Below are 7,627 nucleotides of genomic sequence, written 5' to 3'. Positions count from 1 at the left end.
ATACTAAAAAAGGCGTGGATTTTTATACCCTTCACCACTCTGTTGTAACAGGAAAAAATAATCGAGATAGACCCATGGTTCCTTTTGAGAATATTCATAGAATCACTTTCTGAGTCGATTTATGCATGTCCGTCCGTCCGTTAGGTAGGTGTTAATTTCTAAACAAAGCACAGGCCGCATTTATGATCCGAATTAGATGGAATTTGGCACAGCTCATTTGTTTGGCCCAAGGACGAACCCTATTGAAATTCGGTTCAGATTTAGATATAGCTCCCATATATACCTTCGTCTGATTTAAGGTAAATGGTGTACCAAAGTCCCTATATATCTTTCGATTTGAACAAATTTTGGCATAGCACACTGAATTAAGTCTAGAATGATGTCTGCCAAGTTTCATGAAAATCGGTTCAGATATAACTTCGCCCGATTTTAGGTAAATAGTCCACTAAAGTCTCTGGAAATCTTTTGATTTGCACGAAATTTGGCACAGCGTAATGAATAAGGTCTAAAATGATGTCTGCCAAGTTTCGTGAAAATCAGTTCAGATTTAGATATAGCTCCCATATATATTTTCATCCGATTTAAGGTAATTGGTGCACCAAAGACCCTATATATCTTTCGATTTGCACGAAATTTGGCACAGCGTAATGAATAAGATCTAGAATGATGTGTGCAAAGTTTCGTGAAAATTGGTTCAGATTTAGATATAGCTCCCATATATAACTTCGCCCGATTTTAAGTAAATAGTCCCCTAAAGTGTCTGGAAATCTTTTGATTTGCACGAATTTTGACATAGCGCACTGAATTAAGTCTAGAATGATGTCTGCCAAGTTTCGTGAAAATCGGTTAAGATTTAGATATAGCTCCCATATATAGTTTCATCCGATTTTAGGTAATTGGTGCACCAAAGTCTCTGAAAATCATTCGATTTGCACGAAATTTGTCATAGCGTACTGAATCATATATGTCATAGCGTACTGATCCATAGCTAGGCCGATTGACACAACGTACTGAAGTAATACAAATTAGTCTCTGGCATGTTTCCCTGAAATCGGTTCAGATATAGAGAATATATGAAGAATGTACCCAAAGTGGTGAAGGGTATCATATAGTCGGCCTAGTCCGACTTTACTACTTTCTTTACTGGTTTTGGAATATTTTTTTAAGGTCTCAACATAGGCGTGGAATTTTTAAAAATATTTTTTGAGATATTTAAAAAGGTGTGGATTTTTTAAAACATTTTTCTCCCTTGCCCTTCAGTCCATCCATACTACAGACTTCTTGATCCCTCCGCTCGCATTCCACGACTCTCCATTACTTAATAAATTTTAATCACTTCGTCTTCGGAATTTGTTGGGCGGAAACAAATTCATCTTTGCATGTCACAGCATTTAGCAGTTAAATTTACATCTCTCCGAAAAGAAGACAAACTGACAAGCAGACAGCATCTTCGTCACGTCACTGTCATGTTAAATTAACAATAACAAAACATTGTTGCTGTTATTGTTTTTGGCCATTCAATATGGTTGGAATGCTTTCGTTTTCAACTCGGAATACACACCCCGGCTATTTGTTTCTCTTGACCACTTGTCTCGTTTTTTGGTCTTTATGGGCACGTATGTATATGTTATAGACCAAAGACGACAACGACAACAACAAACATTACAATTATTTGCCATTTGTTGTTGTTGCGTGGCCATTTATTTGTTATTGCATTGATTTTTGTTGTTGTTGTTAAAACAAATAAAAATACAAGACTTTCTCCTTTTAGATGTGTGTGGTTTTTTTCTATCTCCGGCAAAAGGTCGAAATGGGATTTTTTTGTTGATGTTGTTGTTGGTTTTTTTTTATATTAGTCATAAACAAATATTTATCTGCTAATTGATTGATATTATGTAAATTCTTGAAGGTAAATAAATTCAAAAAATTATTTAATATTCTCTTTATAGGAGTCATCAGCCCATCAACTAATTGCTACGCATGTATCTTAAGTCTTTTGTTTTCCTTTCTACTTAACCACTCATTATTTTTGTTTATAAAATCATTATGCAAATTCCAAATCCAAATCCTCGACAACAACAATAACAAATCAAGCATTAAAATGTTTAAAATAAACAGTAAGAAGAATAGATAATTTCGATGCAAAGCCCAGTATTAAATAAAAAAATTGAATCTGGCCCGATTGTAACAATTTCAAGACGATATCCATGAAATGAAATTTGTTATTATTTTTATGAATTTTATTGTTGTTGTTGTTCATTACTGATGATTGGGTTACAATGTATGTTATGTAATAGTAGTAGTTGTTGTTGTTTTTGGGTATTATAAAGAAAGATGATTACAGCTGAAGAAGAAGAAAAAAACGAAATAAATAGTCCACACACCAATGCCCGGCTGGCTGCCTGCTTGCCGGTCTCTCGGTCTGCATGTCTGTCATTATTTAATGTGATAGCCTGCAATTGATTTGTTACAGTAACGGGGCCATATAACAAAACAGAAACCATAACAATAAATATATTTTTGTAATGAAAACCAAAAAAAACTGAGATTCCAAAACAAAAAATTGATACACGTTGCTCAAAACCCTAGAGGCAAAAAAAATCCGGCAAAGAAAATGTTTTAATTTGTTACTAATTGAGTTCCAAAAAAAAAAAAATCATTGCTGATAATAATTTTATCATCAAAAACCATTATCTCATGCACTTCCCTCCCAAACCTGACAAAAAAAAACAGTAAGGAAAGTAGTAAAGTCGGACGGGGCCGACTATATGATACCCTTCACCACTATGGGTATATTAAACAGGACTATAACATAAAATTGGATGAAAAAAATGTGATATTTATCTAAATGTGAATCTACCTAGATCTATCCACAAAGTATGTCAATCGACTTCAAACAAATATAAATAGGTCATCCGTTGGGCTATGTCTGCATTCTGCGCAACTACGTAATTCTATGCTCAATTTTGTAAGTTGTGCAAAATTTGATGTCAATCTGACTAACATGAAGAGTTTGATGCTCAATTTACTTGAAATCGGGCGAAAATATATATGGAAGCTCTATCCAAATATTGAGCGATTTCAAACAAACTTGTCACAGGTTAGGTTATACTAATTTCAGAACGTTTTGTTCCTATTGGTTCCTTAGTACGTCAATTACTTAAAATCAATCTATAATAAAAGGGAGCTATATCTAAATCTGGACCGATTTCCACGAAACTTGGCAGACATCATTCTAGGCTCAATTAAGTACGATATGCCAAATTTCGTGCAAATCGAAGGATATATAGGGACTTTGGTGCACCATTTACATGAAATCGGACGAAACTATATATGGGAGCTATATCTAAATCTTGACCTATTTTCACGAAACTTGGCAGACATCATTCTAGACTCAATTAAGTACGATATGCCAAAATTCGTGCAAATCGAAAGATATTTAGCGACTTTGGTGGACCATTTACATCAAATCGGACGAAACTATATATGGGAGCTATATCTAAATCTGGACCGATTTTCTCCAAACTTGGCAGACATCACTCTAGGCTTAATTCAGTACGTTATGCCAAATTTCGTGCAAATCAAAAGATATATAGGGACTTTGGGCACCATTTACATGAAATCGGACGAAACTATATATGGGAGCTATATCTAAATCTGGACCGATTTTCACGAAACTTGGCAGACATCATTCTAGATCTAAATGATTAGGCTGTACCAAATTTCGTGCAAATCGAAAGATATATAGGGACTTTGGGGCACCATTTACATGAAATCGGACGAAACTATATATGGGAGCTATATCGAAATCTGGACCGATTTTCTCCAAACTTGGCAGACATCATTCTAGACCTAAATGATTAGGCTGTACCAAATTTCGTGCAAATCGAAAGATATATAGGGACTTTGGGGCACCATTTACATGAAATCGGACGAAACTATATATGGGAGCTATATCTAAATCTGGACCGATTTTCTCCAAACTTGGCATACATCACTCTAGGCTTAATTCAGCACGTTATACCAAATTTCGTGCAAATCAAAAGATATATAGGGACTTTGGGGCACCATTTACATGAAATCGGACGAAACTATATATGGGAGCTATATCTAAATCTGGACCGATTTTCACGAAACTTGGCAGACATCATTCTAGACCTAAATGATTAGGCTGTACCAAATTTCGTGCAAATCGAAAGATATATAGGGACCGTTTACATTAAATCGGTTAAATATATATATGGGAGCTATATCTAAATCTGAACCGATTTTTCCCAATTTCAATAGGGTTCGTCCTTGGGCCGAATAAGTGACCTATGCCAAATTTCATCCAATTCGGATCATAAATGCGACCTGTACTTTGTTTACAATTTAACATGGACAGACGGACAGACGGACGGACGGACATGCATAAATCGACTCAGAAAGTGATTCTATGCATATTCTCAAAAGGAACCATGTGTCTATCTCGTTTCCTTTTGCCTGTTACAAACATATGCACAAAGACATAATACCCTGTACCACAGTGTGGTGAAGGGTATAAAAAACAAGATCATCGAAAGAGCGAGAGAAATGTTTTCATATCAAGATTTTTTAATAATAGTGGACCAAACATTACGTTTGTGGTCATGGCAAGTTGTTGAACTTTAAATATGCAATCCGTTTTTTATTTTTATTTTTTTTATTTTCATATTTTTATCTTTGTGAAATTACTCCAGTTTTGTGTTTTCATTTCTATATCTTGTTGTTGTTGGTGTCTTTTCTATAAATATTGTGTAACATTGAATTAATTGTGCACTGCCACTGGAGTGGAAATTGTGACAATTACCAACCAATAACAAGTTATGACCATTCAAGCGGACTGAAAAGAAATGCTGAAAATGCCGCACATAATTGCAATCTTTTTTTTGCGAAACGTCAGACAAGAAATCTAAAACGCAGAGCGGGTTTTATAAAATAAGGCTAACAGCATCCGTTAAAGGAAAGTTCGTTTTTTGTTTGGGGGTATTTCTCAAGCGCGTAAAGTATGGCGCCATAGATTTCAAATATTTTCTCTTTAAGCAGAAAAAAAGGATCACCAAGTCTGGCATAAATTGAACGGATTTTAATTAAATGTGGCAAATAACAAAAGACTTAAGCAACAAACTTGATGACAATATTTCTTTGAGAAATAATGTTTAAAAAATATATTTTTTTGGGTCCAAAAAATGGCGTGGATTTTTTAAAATATTTTTTTAGAATCTACAAATAGGCGTAAATAAAAAAAAATTAAGCTCCAACTAAAAGGCGTGGATTAAATTTTTATATCCTTCACCACACTGTGGTACAGGGTATTATGTCTTTGTGCATATGTTTGTAACAGGCAAAAATAATCGAGATAGACCCATGGTTCCTTTTGAGAATATGCATAGAATCACTTTCTGAATCGATTTATGCATGTCCGTCCGTCTGTCCGTCTGTTGGTGTTAAATTGTAAACAAAGTACAAGTCGCATTTATGATCCGATTTGGATGAAATTTGGCACAGCTCATTTGTTTGGCCCAAGGACGAACCCTATTGAAATTGGGAAAAATCGGTTCAGATTTAGATATAGCTCCCATATATATTTTTGACCGATTTACGGGCTTTAGACCCTGAAAATCTTTCGATTTGCACGAAATTTGGCATAGCGTACTGAATTGAGCCACGAAAGATGTGTGCCAAGTTTCGTGAAAATCGGTTCAGATTTATATATACTCCCATATATAGTTTCGCCCGATTTACGGATTTTAGACCCTGAAAATCTTTCGATTTGCACGAAATTTGGCATAGCGTACTGAATTGAGCCACGAAAGATGTGTGCCAAGTTTCGTGAAAATCGGTTCAGATTTAGATATAGCTCCCATATATAGTTTCGGCCGATTTTTGGTAAATGGCGTACTAAAGTCCCTATATATCTTTCGATTTGCACGAAATTTGGCATAGCGCACTGAATTAAGTCTAGAATGATGTGTGCAAAGTTTCGTGAAAATCGGTTCAGATTTAGATATAGCTCCCGTATATATCTTCCTCCGATTTAAGGTAAATGGTGTACCAAAGTCCTTATATATCTTTCGATTTGCATGAAATTTGGCATAACGTACTGAATTGAGGCTAGAATGATGTCTGCCCAGTTTCGCGAAAATCGGTCCAGATTTAGATATAGCTCCCATATATAGTTTCGTCCGATTTCATGTTAATGGTGCCCCAAAGTCCCTATATATCTTTCGATTTGCAGGAAATTTGGCATAACGTACTGAATTGAGCCTAGAATGATGTCTGCCCAGTTTCGAGAAAATCGGCCCAGATTCAGATATAGTTTCGTCCGATTTCATGTAAATGGTGCACCAAAGTCCCTATATATCCTTCGATATATTTGGATAGAGCTTCCATATATATTTTCGCCCGATTTTAAGTAAATTGGACATCAAACTCTTCATGCTAGTCAGGTTGACATCAAATTTTGCACAACGTACAAAATTGAGCATAGAATTACGTAGTTGCGTTTTCTAGAAGTACAGACATAGCCCAACAGATAACCTATTTATATTTGATTGAAGTCGATTTATATAACTTTTGGATATATAGGTAGATTCACATTTAGATAAATATCACATATTTTATTTTATCCAATTTCATGTTAATAGTCCTGTTTAATATATCCATAGTGGTGAAGGGTATCATATAGTCGGCCCCGTCCGACTTTACTACTTTCCTTACTGGTTTAAATTGGAAAAAGATAGGCAGTGGAAAAATTATTCACAAAAAAAAATTATTTTTAAAAAAATCACTCTTGTGCTGGATACACATATAAAGTTGCTGCTTACAATGTTCCGAATCTCCCCTGTCATCCGGGGTTTTTCAAAGGCAGATCTCCTTTCTCGAAGAGGACAACATTCTTCGAAAGACTTTACAATTACTTCCGTCAATTTGTTGACGTGTCTGTCTATGTCATTCGTGTCTGGGCATTCATAGTTTGGTTGCCCTAAACCCTCCTTGACTAGTCTCCCAAACTTTATCCAGTTAGTTTTGGACTTGTTACGGAAGTATATTTTGAACATAATATATTTGTGGTCAGAAAAGGAGTACATACTCTTCTGAGACCCTCCACTCCTGCACCACATCTATTAAGTTTGCTGAACATAATGTTACATCTAATAGCTTCTCTCTAATTCTGTTAACAAAGGTAGGTTTATTGCCTATGTTAAGTGTTATCAGATCATTAGTATTCAAATAATCTTAAAGGGCCTGACCCCTTTTGTTAGTATTTGTACTGCCCCACGCAATATGATGTGAGTTAGCATCACTACCAATTAGTACTTCGTTAACTGGTTCCTATGCTTTCTCACCACACAGTGGGAAAAATGCAGAACTAGCGCGCAGAAAATAAAAGTAGATGTTTTACTGTATGTTTATCGATATTTTTGATAAGAATAGATTTAGATGGACAATTTTAATTATTTTATGAAAAAATTTGGCAATTTTTATTTTTATTAACCCATTAAGCGCCGATTTTTTTTAGAAAAAACTTAAGTTTTTAGGTGAAAATTACTATTTTGAAGCATTTGAAACATTTTTAAATAAGCAACATTTTTCGTTATAACTAATA

The sequence above is a fragment of the Musca vetustissima genome, unplaced genomic scaffold, assembly GCF_032173495.1.
Source record: "Musca vetustissima isolate MV318-11 ecotype Yass unplaced genomic scaffold, APGP_CSIRO_Mvet_v1 utg891723, whole genome shotgun sequence".
In the NCBI taxonomy this organism is placed as follows: Eukaryota; Metazoa; Arthropoda; class Insecta; order Diptera; family Muscidae; genus Musca; species Musca vetustissima.
This window is presented reverse-complemented; position numbering follows the sequence as displayed.